Source organism: Perissodus microlepis, chromosome 12 (assembly GCF_051167445.1).
Source record: "Perissodus microlepis isolate ML-2025 ecotype Zambia chromosome 12, ASM5116744v1, whole genome shotgun sequence".
In the NCBI taxonomy this organism is placed as follows: Eukaryota; Metazoa; Chordata; class Actinopteri; order Cichliformes; family Cichlidae; genus Perissodus; species Perissodus microlepis.
Window position 1 is genome coordinate 25,321,469 of NC_140472.1, and position 14,034 is coordinate 25,335,502.

Sequence of the window (14,034 nt, forward strand, 5' to 3'; positions counted from 1 at the left end):
GGTGAAGCATCTTAATAATTCATCCATCACTGTTAATGACTGATGTGTTACTACAGCACATTTATTAATCATTTATTATCAACAATATTCCAAACGTAACTATCAAATAATGACAAACACCAGCCAAAGTTTTAAATTCAATCTGGCAACCCCAAATCTGTTCTTATTAATAGCTTTCGACTCATCTATAAATCACACCCAGGGAGTGATTAATTTAGAGTTAATAAAGTCGAGTTTAAAATTCATGTTAGAGGATATCTTTCAGTGGTTTCTGAAGACAGTCAATGCAAACATTGGAAAATAAATCAAATGTAAATTAAAGCTTATATTTAAAATTTCCACTATTTTGCAGACCACAGTTGCACAGAAAAACAAAAACAAAGGTTCATGCAGCAGTAGTGTATTCAGGGTCCATGCGTGCTTTGCTGTTTGTTTAGCTCACTGCCTCTCCATTTGTTTAAGTATCATATTTGTGAATACGGTGTGAGCACACACTCAGACACAGGCACATGCACACATGCACACAAACCATTCATCACCTGCCCAAGACTCTGAATTATCTCTGCGCTTCAAGGTCAAGGAGATGCAGCAGGTAAATTGAAGTCTGAGAGGTCAGCAGTGTTTGATCTCTCTGTTCTACCCAATCCGAGAGATGAAGACAGGAATAGACCGATGCTTTCTTTGTTTAAATGTTGATGATTAGAGACATTTCCTTACTTAATCTTTAATGGGACTTATCTCTCTTCAGCCACTTCTAAGCCCATTTCCTCTGACCCTTGTTTCTTTCCACCACCCAGCAAGAAGCAGTTTCTCACCTCTGCACATATTTCACACAGAATACAGCTGTCACTGTTCCTCAAACACTTCTGCCTTATTGACATGGTGAGTGTTTCCAGTGTGTGCGAAAGTTCAGCACACACAATTACATTGTCTGATTTTCTGTTTGCAATCTGCTTGGTTGTTATTGTGCAGAGGAGGATATTACCCTCATTACCTCATGATGAAGAGCTCAGTAGATGGTCATATCACTGATTTATCCTGCCCGCTTTGTCTGTGTGACTGATGGCGTTGTACTCACAGGCCAATCCCTCATCAAACTGCACAGTCACTGACAGCTTAGGATTTATAAATGAAGCAAACATTTTCAGGACAATTGAATCACCTTCACAAAACACTTTAATTGAGTCATCTGTATCTTTTGACTTCCTGTTTTTTTTTTTAATCTAAACATATCACAACTTTGTTAAAACGAATAAAACTCTGCTATGCCTCCAAATTTGTTTTACTTTGCATCTTTTTCTTGCTGCCTCTCATTACCTTCCTTTGCTCTGTGGATCTCCAAATGTGCATGTGTTGCACGTGTTGTGTGTGTGTGTGTGTGTGTGTGTGTGTGTGTGTGTGTGTGTGTGTGTGTGTGTGTGTGTGTGTGTGTGTGTGTGTGTGTGTAGTCACTGAGCACATGGCTGCATGCACGTGTTTATTTGTTTCTCTGGGAGCACTGCATGCATGGGTGTGTGTGGTGTGTGTGTGTGTTTGTGCATGCTCATATATGTGTGCGCGCGTACGAGTGTGCTCGTATGGGGCAGAGCAGCCAGCTGGGTTGGAGGGGTAATAAAGAAGGAGAATCAATAGGCCATGCAGTAGAGCCAAGGTGCTGCCATTTATCACACCGCCTCCCTGACTTCCATCATTCATCATGCCCAATGAGGCAGCAAATAGGAAAATGACTATTTGTATCAAACACATCTGCACTCATCCACTGAGGTATTTTATTCCCATTAACTCAAAGAGTAGAATACGCCAGTTTCAGCTGCTGCTGCTGTTGTTGCTGCTGTTTGTGTGTGTGTGATTCTATTTGTTCAGGCTTGTAGTTGTAGATTCATTGGGAACACATTCGTGGCTGCTGTTGTTTTTTCCCTGGGAAAAAAAGAAGAAAAAACAAAACAAAACTGAATGTGTGCTGTGAGCCCTCCAATCCCTGAGTTGATGTGTTTAGTCTCTATCTCCCTCTCTTTCCCTCACTTGACTGTCTCCCTCCTATTATCCACATTCTTTCTTGTTTCAAAACCTTCCTCTTTCTGCACCCATGGAGTGATGGGGCGAATAATATCGTGGCGCCGAGAAGCCATTACATTAAGCTTGCCTTTCATTTTCACCTATAAATTAGCAACGACACTGGTCTGCCCAGGGGTTGAGGTGTATATCTGTATGTGTGCATAGCCTGTAGTACTGTGGGGTGTAGAGGGGTGGACTGTGGTCATTATGGTCTAATATCCCATGAAATGGTGAAATTATTATGCAGCCTATTTTATGAGCTGCCTGTGAATATTAAAGAAGGATATTTTGTGTGCTATCCCTCACATAAATCATTGTGATTGGGTTTGTTTTTGGCTTGCGTTCGTCTTTGCTCTTCAAACTCAATCAAAATGTTTCTTTCTTTGAATAAGCGGATGTTAGCCCACAACCTCAATGTGTAAACTCTTTAAGAGCTAAAAAACAACAGCCGTTGTTTACCCTTTGGGGAAGATTAAAAAACAAAATAATACTCGTGGAAATGTAAAGTTCAGCAACAAATTGTATCCACAACTATCTTTTTTAAGCCATTTATCCCAAAGCATCATAGTTCAAACATTAAAAGACAGCACTTCACTGAGAAATGTTAATGAGCTTGCTTTCTTCTTCTTCTTTTTTTCTTTTACATTTCTACACCAAACAATTAATTACAAAACGTATCTGAAGGTTAATGGAAAATAAATAAAATCTATAGTCCCAGCCCTTCATCAAAAACAACAAACAATTCACGTCTACAATCATTTGCAAACGTGCGCAGAAGAAAAAGGGGGGGGGGGGAGAGTGGCTGGCAACAACAGTACCTGCACGCATTAACCTGCCATTATTCTTGTAACACAGTCTGGACTGTGAGAATGGGCGCTGCTCATAAACACAAGCATGCAGATATGCACAAAAGCATACTTTACATCGCAAGATAAGGGACAATCTTCTTTGCTGCAGCTTTGAAGGAGAACGTAATGTACCAAGGTCACTTAACACATCTATCTCTCAGACATTCATCAGTGCTCTTAGCGTCCCTCTTTACTGCTTTCTGATATACGGCTCTCAGTGGGCTAAAGCCCTTACACGAGGACACACACTCCACCAGCACTATTACCAGCCAGGTGGATCCTTCATGTACTATTCAATCTAAAGTACACCACAGTGTTGGAGAGTCCCACTAACTAACCTCTATTTTTTTTGTATTTACATTTTCAGTCACTGATAAAAGCAATGTTTATAATTATGTTAATGTGTGTGAAAAGGGTATTTCCTCTTATTGTAGTGATTATTATATTTAATATTTGATATGCTCGAGGTGGACTGTGTAAGAGGCAACTAGGGTTAACATCATTACCTGCTCACAGCCTCATAATCATTACTGATTGGACAAATTTCTAAAATTACCTTCTTTATTACCAATTACATAGAACACTTAGCTTTCTCAATATCAATCAGCACACTGTGATAATGCATAATTAAGTCTCGCAGACCAATCTGGATGAATTATCTAATATAAACCTAATGACAAAATCAAAGGCTTCTTAATAAAACCCTTGAAGCCATATTGTTTGTTAACTGATTGAAACTGGAAAAGATAACTGTGGCCCATCTAATGCTTAATAAATCAGTGCAGAGGCATAAAGCAAATTCCTCCACAGACCACAAATACATAATCTTATGCACCCTATTGCTCTACTACTGCGCATTTATGTTGGATTAGATATCAAACAAAAACATTTTTTAATATTTAAATACTATTTTTATTTTATTTTTTTTACTAAACAAGGATTGCTTCAACATTTCCCCTACAGAGAACCGTAAAGCTCATGTAACCACCTCAAACACCGAGTGCTTCTGGAGCGCACAAGGAGACGTGACCGTGCCCTGCGCACCCCCACCCAGCTTCCTCTGGGAGCTGAGGCAAAGTCACCGACCGCAAGGGGATGGCTTTCAGATTCATAAAATTCATAGAATTTTTCACAAATGGATGAACACAATTTCCTCCCAATTTCCTCATTATGCAAATATGCAAAATATCAAATCTAGACCAATTAGGGGCAGCCACAGCTTCAAATTTACCGGTTTAAGCCGTAATTGCAGAAACCCTCAAATAATTACGCGGCTAATTGGGAATATTTGTGACAGATACAACAAATTCTCCCCACAAATTACATTTCACCCGAGGAAACACCGCGCCCCTGTGAAATCCTATTGAGGTCTAATTTCTCTTACATAATGAAAGGAACTGAAAACTTGTTATCACATTTGAGCACTACGCAGCTTGGTAATGTGGAATGATCAAATAAATTAAACTGAAATTCATACATATTTCTCTAATCTCTTTCAAAGGCACTTTATTTGTATAGGAAATAACTCCAGGTCGTTCCACTATGAGTAATAAGAGACAGTTAGAGCGCATGAGCACTAAGGAGAGGCAGGGTGCATGTAGGACGTTGTCATTTCCAGACGCGTGAGGGAAAATCACGCAGTCACCTTCAAAACTTCAGCAATTTTTACTGGAGTTTCTGCATCCGGGAGCCTCTGGTTTGTCTTCTGGCTACCTGGGGTCTATCAAGTCCTCGCAGGTGACCCCCTGTAACTGTGCGCGATGCACACAAACGGGCTGCACACTCATCCACGTCGACACACATACACGGTCCATAAACGCCTGGAACTGAAATGGAGCCGGTCTATGTAAACAGGCAGTGCGCCCGCGGAGCGTAACTGCGCCTATTTGTCAGAAAGCCTCATAAATACGACCGCTTCTGATATCTCCATTTCTCCGCCCCGCCGGACATTGTATAAATGGGGAGCACAGATACAGCGAGCAAAGGCTCCAGTGTTTGTTTTTTAAATTATTTATCCATCCATTTTCTTAACACCTTATCAATCTTAGGGTCACGAGGGGGAGGCTGGAGCCTATCCCAGCTGACTTAGGGAGAAACGCAGAGTACAACCAGGACAGGTCTAAAAATAATTTATAGAGACGTCAGAATAAATATGTAAATCATATTATACATATTTAACCTGTTTCTAATACCCTGCATTTTAGACTTTATGGATAGCATTCAGAATTGTTTAGGAAAATATTGGCTTAATTATGAAAAAACTGCCGGAGAAATATTTATTCGATTAAATTTAAACATGTGATTTTACTTTGTAACCCCAGATCCTCCCACTGTGCAATTAATTTTAAATGAAATAAACATATTTTCATTAAAATGACCTATATGTTTTTTTTAAAAAAACTTTTAACAGAAAGCGTCGTCAGTCATAAATCCTAAAATTAGAGAAGCCACGTTTTAAAAATGTAATCATTTTGTCAGTCAGTGATTCTATTGCTTCCTAACCTTTAAAAGTGCCATGATATTTTTCCAGTTTGTGCCATCAATCATTTTGTTAGGGAAGTTGTCACTTTTGTGGAGTGGTGGATATCTCATTTTCTTACGGGAAATCCCTCCTCATAATAAAAATTACCTGTTTGAAATACAGGATCTATTTGCACATGTCTATACAAAAAAGAATAGGAGAATATTTGTGTGTGTGTGTGTGTGTGTGTGTGTGTGTGTGTGTGTGTGTGTGTGTGTGTGTGTGTGTGTGTTGTTCATACACTCTAAGGTCATGCTGGTGTGATTGATGAAAGGACAAAGTGTTAGCACCAGAGACAGGAAGTGGACCCTGCCGGGGAAGACTGAGGTGAGGCGTTTCTGTCACATGGAAACCCAATTCATCCCTCCCCTCCCTGCGCATTCCCACAACACCGCAGTCTATTTCAGTCTGTTTGTATGAGTAATCAGTTGACCTCTCCTCTTTCTTTCTCTCTTCCTCTCTCTCTCCCACTTTCTCACACACACACACACACACACACACACACACACACACACACACACACACACACACACACGCACAAACATTCACACCTCAGTCAGCCCCGTTTATGCTGTGATTTTCTGGACACGACCGTCACTGACATCGGATAGATGAGGCTAATCTCAGCCGCAGGCAGGCTGTCAGACAGCTTTGCTGAGGTTCAGTGTGTAAAATGGCGCACGACTGCCACGCACGGATTTTTTTTTCTAAACGCCCTTTACTTTTGATAGACAAATCTTGACCAGAAAAATAAGATGCACATACCACGGCATGCGATGAAACCAAACAGACCACTAAAAGCAGTCTTAACACAAAACCAAATTTCAGGCCAATGTTTAAAGCACAATTCTAGTGTTTGGTTACATTCATTTTTCCATACGTAATGTAAAAAGAAAAAAAGAAAAAAAAAAGAAAAAAGTTTTTAAAAAAATTTCCACGACGTGTCGAAACCGTTACAAACACCATTTAACACAATGTCAAGATCAAGAAAGCAGGTTTCACACAAGTGGGATTTATTTTACATTGCACGCGGGTTCCTGTTTTTTTAAACACTCATGCAAGTGTTCGCGCGACAACCGAAGCTTTGATTGTGTGGTTTTGGGAAAGGACGGGCCATGTCATGTGAAGAACATGTGCACGGTTAGCTACACGTGAGTGTGAGAGTGTGCATGTGTGCGCATCATCTCTAATGCCCTGTTAATTGCCTGACAGTGTTCCTACACACACCTCTGCTAATGTTCCGCTTGCTATTCAGTCTGTGGCCTGCCTTCCTCCTGCCTCTCCTCTTCGCGCGTGCTCTCTCTCTCTCTCAGGCACGGATTGTTCTGTTACAACAGCAGCAGGAATCTCAAGCGCTAATTAGCTTACCGCACCAGAATTGTGATCAGAGTCTCGCGCGAGATGTAACACAAATAACTGCGGGATTAAGAGTAAAATACCAAGGATTATTATTGTTGTTATAATCTCGTGTGGCTCGAGGTCATCGGGGCACTTAGGTACGTGAGGTTTAGTTACACAAGTTCAGCACTTTGGACAGCGCCTCATTGCTTCGTTCAGGTGTTTCTGACTTGAAGGAAAAGACCGTCACACCTTCTCCTCCTTAAAAAAGCCATTTCCTTCTTCTAGCTTTCTTTAATCACGACAATTAGACCCAATATTTTCCCCCAGACTCTGACAGACGTCGCTTGTAAGTCTCTTTTCTCTCCGAGCGTGCCGCCACTCTCATTACACACGCTGATTAAAGCATAGATTAGCCAGCAGTGGCCCTGCGCACTCCTCACCAGCAGCTCGCTCAATATCAATTAGAGGCTGCGCCAAAAGCAGCTAGTCCACCGGTGGCCCCCCGTCTCCTGATTCCAGCCTCCTAACAGCGCTGGCACTCCGCTGCCTAAGAATAAATAAATAATAATATTACCAGGATTAACAAAGAGAACAGTATAGGGGGGAAAGGGGGAGGATAAAGGCGTAGAATAAAGGGAATCGCAGTTAAGACAGCATTCATCAAATAGTATCTCTGCGACTGTAAGAAACTTGTTGACCAAATTTAAACTTATGCAATCACAGATCTGAGAGACTTTTCTTATCGTGCCCAGACTCGCTTAATCCAGAGGCTCAGATTCAGAAGCAAAATGAGGGAAAAGTCACTTAGGCCTATTAGTCAAGGCAGTGTAGCCTACCTCTGCGGAGTTCGCTGCAGAAATGAACAGTGTGTGGACACAGAGCGAAAAGCCTTTCAGCACACCGTCAGTAGGTCGCTTCGGCTTAGAGGAAATTAATTCCCATTTTTCCTCGTCTCTGACCTCTTTGGCTCGGTAGAAATGAGGCTAATAGTGGCTGATTTCATTTACTGGTTACATTATCGGATATAGTTCTGTCTAACCTTATTGAGTCCACGTCTTAAACACCAATCTACCTATATTTTTAGAAGAGTGGAATAAGTCGTGTTTGGGTATAACAGACCCACTCCGTTCAATTAGGCTTGAATTTCATTTGCATAATGGTAGTTTCCTCATTTTCTAAGAAAAGCATGGGTTGTTTCCGAGTTAATGTAATTTAACTGGCCTTAGTTTGTCAGGGATTATATTTTTGCTGTGAGCAGCGACGCTATGCAGAGAAACGCGGACTATGTGAAGCGTTTGAAAGAAAAGCACGGTGCAGTTTCTTTTTCTTTTTTAAAGAACTGCTTGTTACATTATTATCGACAAATATAAACAGTGCTATTTTAGTCTCTTTTCTTTCATGGAAATTTATGAATGTTTGAAATGTGAAATATAACTGATCGTCATGCAACCGCAGAAGCAATGAAATGCATTTTAAAGCGAAGAACTCCGACCAAATCTCCAATAAGCACGTGGTAAACACAGTTTTGCTCAACCACTTCACAACCTGCGGTGTCCACTAACAGACAGCCTGTCCAATTAAAAGTGGCCATTGATTATAGATAGCTACCTGCTGGCATATGAGGGAGACAATGTTGGATGCTATGCCACTGCCAATACAGGCTACAGTTAGCCATGCACTAACCAGAGCTGACACCAGCATATTAGATCTGGACTGGGTTAATTCACCTGCAGTTGGCCCCTGTGTTGGCTCCACAGCGCAGTGGTTTACCTGCCCACTCTAAATGCTGATCATTAAGTTGCTTCCAGCAGCCATGATTGGTGCAGAGGGGCTCATATCATTGATTAAAAAGGAAGGCTGATATCGCAGTTATTTCAGCTCCTTCCTTTTCTCCCTCAGCGGTCAGGCTGAAGAGGGCGAATGTAAATCAGTTCTGTTCGCTGAACAGCGCGCAGCAACATTTCATGCTACCGTTTCTACATGGTCCACGCTTAATGGGATTTTGCCATTTTAGTTTATTTTTTAATCCGATTTCAGACCGCGCAATCGCGTCAGTCACGTTTAGCATACATTTCTAAATATAAAACTAAAACAGCATTTTTAGTTAATAGCGTCAGGCTGTGACGAAATGACAACTCTAATTTGTATGTCTGTGGGGAAATAGGCCCGTAGCTCATACTTATCTCTTGTTATTGTGTGTGAAAACCTCTGAACCTAATTCCATTTTTCCCTCTCCTATTTTCCAGCAAGCTGCTTTTCCATTAACTTTGGGAAAACACGGTGGCAGGTCCATTTAAAAAGCTCGTGCCCCACCCTTCCCATAAGCGTCTCAGCTCCGGAAAATAAGAAATTAAGAGTAGGGCCCATTTCATCATCAGCCCCTGTCTACCCCAAATGCAGAGACAGCATCCTCCGGCACAGCTCCCGGAGGGCGGGACAGGGGAGCTTTACCTTAGCATATGTTAACTATTACAAGATGTCTTGATGGAACACAACGAAATGACTGGTAATTGACATAAAATATGACAAAGTGTTAGAGTCTTTCTGAGGAAAGCGTCGCGTATTATGGCGTATCAGCTCCGTAATGTGACTGATTAATGAAAGATCGGCCTCGCACTCACTCAGCTGATTCTGTGAAAAATGAGTTTTGTGTTGTCATTCCGACAAGCCAGCAACCACGGCCGGAAAAGACTATTAGCCGGAATCATTATCAATAGCCATATTTTCAAACTCTATTATGGCAATCAGGCTAGAATTTATTCAATAGATTTAGTTCATTTGGTTGTAATTGATAAATAATCAAAATTTATCAATGTACTTGCACACATTTCACTAACAATCAGGGAAAACTGCCCCATTTACCAGCTGACTTGGTCCAAATTAGAGCTAAATTGATGATCAATTAATCTTGGGAGGGGTAGTGCGCCGTGTTTAGAAGAGGAGCGGCAGAAATGTGGCGGAGAGGAGGGAGGAGAGAGAGGGAGGAGACGAGGAGAGGACGATAAAGAGAATGGATGGATGGGGAAAGCGTGGGATTTGTGAGAGAGTGAGAGGAGCTGAACTGGCTGGTGAGTAACGCACTGAAAACACAAGGAAGCTGCAAGGCGACAACAACACAAAAATACAACAATGAGTGTGTGTGTGTGTGTGTGTGTGTGTGTGTGTGTGTGTGTGTGTGTGTGTGTGTGTGTGTGTGTGTTCGTTCTAGCTTTATTTTTAGAGGGGTTGCTGCATTGCTGTCACACTCTGCCTAACCTTTTTGGTATGTGTGCCAATATATGTCTCAGAGTGAGTGAGCCACACACTTGAAGTATCAGGTAGCTCAAGTTCGGCAAATCAGACTGAGCAAGGTCAAAGAGACTGATCCCATTTATTCTTTAATTTGCTGAGGCATTAAATTGCATGATGTGGCTTTGCTGCAGTTTCATAATTACCAGCACATGTTTCTAATTTCAAGCTACTCAGAGACACTACTGACCCAAGTCCTCCCATTTATCTGGTGTTTTAAGAGCACAATTGTGTGTAGAAAGTATATGTGTTGACCTAAATATATCTATAGTTTTTAAATCAGGATAATATTACTAAATTGTTCACACTTTATATAATTCTTATACTATAATTTGATGTTTATTTTCTCAATTTTACTAGAGTAGCATACAATTGATATTTTCATCAATAAAATCATACATAACACATTACTAAATGTGACTCGGAATAGCCTTTGCTAAAACACAGTGACATCAAGCTAACACCTTTGTGGCTGAAATTACTTAAACTGGCATTGTTTTCAGACTACAGTGTAAAAAAGGGTCTCGTTAACTGTGTCCAAGGCTCCCTGGCACCTGTAATGTAAGGCACTCATTACCTTCAATGATGCATTACAGCTTCCTAATGATGGAGCCACAGTAATAGACCTAACTAATGACCAGACTTAAGAAAGAACATATTCTAATAGCTGGAGCAGAACTGGAGGGAAAGTCAAGGTGTCAGGGAGGAAAAGGGATTAGATCTGCAGACAACTGGAGGAGCTTAAGTGACTGAGTGTAAACACAATAGATCAACAGACTGTGCTAAACAGTTGTGAAGACTTATTTGAATAATTTATATTGTAGTTAAGTTTGCTTGAAGTATGGTTTTTGTTGACAATAGTAAGAGGTAATGAAAACACGCAAGCTTCAAGATAAAGATAGATAGATAGATAGATAGATAGATAGATAGATAGATAGATAGATAGATAGATAGATAGATAGATAGATAGATATTATAGGTTATGTAAAAGAGAAATAAACAATCACATTTAGCAAACCACCCTTTTACAGAACAGTTCATGAACAGCTGACCCTACATTTTACAATATAAAATGCCTCGAGGCAGCTGTTGTTGTGAGTTGGTACTATAGAAATAAAACTGAATTGAACTGAATGGAGAAAAATCAAAAATGGTGTAATTTAGACAGAACGTCTTTTTACATGTGTTATCACAGACCACAGCAGAGCAACAGACGTTCAAAAGCACATAAAGAGATTTTGGAACTAAACAACTAGAGAGCTTTAGTCTATGATCTGAATAACTTGCTTAGATATAAAATAAATGTCAACTGTTTCATTTTTGACCAAATGTATAATTTGATAGTGAACTTACTTCGAGCATCACACATCACACAAGCCACAAGAGTCTACTGCAACATACCTGGAAAGGTGTATGTGTAAGAGTACGGGAAATACTGGCATGACTTCATTGGGCATTGCTGTTCATTTAACTGAAAAAAGTGAAATAATTATTGTTGTAATCCTTTACAAAATAATCCATTGGGCTAGATTAGACCTTGGTGGTCATAATTAAAGAATTTTCCTCTGTATTTTCAATAAAAAAATTTCAGTGTAAAACTTTTTAAAATTACATTTTAATTTAATGCCAAAACATGGCTTTGTATGTTGGTGTACCTGCAGCTACATTCAGCTTCAGTGGATGATATTTGATAAATGCACATTTATCTGGGTTTTTAGTATTAACCTGACTTAGACTGTAAATAAAAGAACATCTGCAGTCCCCCTGGACTTTAAATGACCTTTGAGTCATTTTGGTGACTACTTTGGTAAGCTCAGAGAAATTTAGCAGCATATAGCAAATGATAACAGTGGTCTGTGGAAAATATTTTTTTTATTTAATACTAAGTAATACTATATAATAATAAATATTCTTTTCCACATTCAGAGAGGTTTGAAACTTTTGTACTGAAGACAGAATTTGACTATGTCAAGAAAAAATTGATGGGATATAAAGTGTAAGAAGAAGGATTTTTTTTTAAATCTTACTTTTGACCAATAACTGTACAATTTGATGGTGAAATTATTGTGGCGCATCACAATATATCAACAAGCTGTAGAAATCTACTGAAACATGGCTGGGTAGGTGCTGCATGTATGCGTGAACCATGTTTTCTTTATACATACTAAACTAACAACCATGTTGAAATATTTCATATTTATGGGTAACTTTGACTGCCATGAGTCACATTGATGACATGAGCCATATATCATCAGCAGCATGAGGTTGTTCACATTGTTTCTCTTAATAACAAATGAATGAAAATCAGAGCATCCCACACAGAGAGCACCTGAGCATGGGGTCGCCTTTTAACACCACATATAATGAGACGTTTTGAAAGCTGCTGAGACTTTGAACACCAATATGTAAATGACACCTATTGTGACTTTCATTGCTATTTTAATAACCTCTCAAATACACACACACACACACACATGCGCGCGCACGCATGCAAACACGCACACACACGCACTCAAGAAGACCACACCACCTTCTCCGTGACATACGCCTCTTCTTTCTCATTAAGGAAATCGTTCTTCTTTGCTGATTATTTTATTTGATGCCGTGATTACCGCTCTGTGCACCGCATCAAGCAGTAACGGACACCAGGCGGAGGGCAACGGGCCTAATTGGAGCATGAGATGCACAGGGTGGTGCAGCCAGGATGGGTGGCCGGAGAGGAAAGCCTCTAATGGGTTCGCCTGTCTTCGGCTCTTCGCTCTCTCCTCTCTCGGGCTCTGATGCAACGCACTTATTGGTCTGCTTCTTATTCCTCTGACTGTCAAATCACCTGCACAGAACTACAGCGTGATTTGTTAGAGAAGCGTTTCTGCAGATGGAAAATCGATTTTCCTTTTTAGATTTCTATAACTGAGTGAATGCAGATGCCTGGAAGGCGATGCAATAGGCCTTAACATAAGAAACAACCAGTTTACCTACTGGCTCAGGTTACAGTTCAGTTGTGGTGTAAAGGCTCTTATCCCTGCATCTGCCTTTTGTTGCTTTGTGTTATTGTAACCTGTTCTGCAAAGGCTCGTATGAGCAATGGATTTAACGCAGTTTGATTGCTAAAAAACCGCGGAGAGGGTGGACACGGAATTCTTGATCTTTGAAATTGCTCTACAAAATTGCATTTGTTTTTGGTGCGCTTCCATTAAAAGTGTCTCCTCGCGTGTAAACAGCCGTTCCGCACTCAGATGCGCCGCATTAACCCGGGAGGATTGTAGGCCTATGTGAGTGTGTTTTTACTGGGGAAGATTGATGTGGTCCAGTTAGGGAGGCTGAGTGCTGAGTGAGACATAGACCCATTTCAAGTGGGTCCTTCTTATTACAGCAATAAGTTACAGTCTGTGGATCGGACAGCTGAGGGGATATCTGTCATCCAGGCCGTTACTATACCATGTAGGTCTTCAGATGAGTAACTTAAAACATATAGGCCACGATCGATTTTTAACACGTCTCATTTTATGTCCATGTAGAGAAATTAAAATATGGTGTTTTCCATTAAAATATATGGGATTTTAAATAATATACTTTTAAAAAAGTATTATTATTATTATTATTATTAGATTTTGATTGCATTTTTTGTTGTTGATTAGTGGTAAAAGGATAACTCATATAACAAAAAAGTGCCCAAAGTTTGGCCAACAACAATAATAATAATAATAATAATAACGACTGTATATATATATATATATATATACTTTCACAAACACTTTCCACAGCATACAGACCATCTCGTGGCTCGGGCCCTTCACAAACGCAGTGTTGGCCCTACAACTCCCAATAAAGTGAGTCCCTCTCCTCTCTCCTGGTCTACACGTCTGAATCAAGCGAATCGAGCCTCTGCTGCTGCTGCTGCTGTTGATTGCTTCTGCTGAACCTTCGGGAGATGGTCACAGCTTTCCTCATCTCAGTGCACCATGCACCAGTCCATTTCCT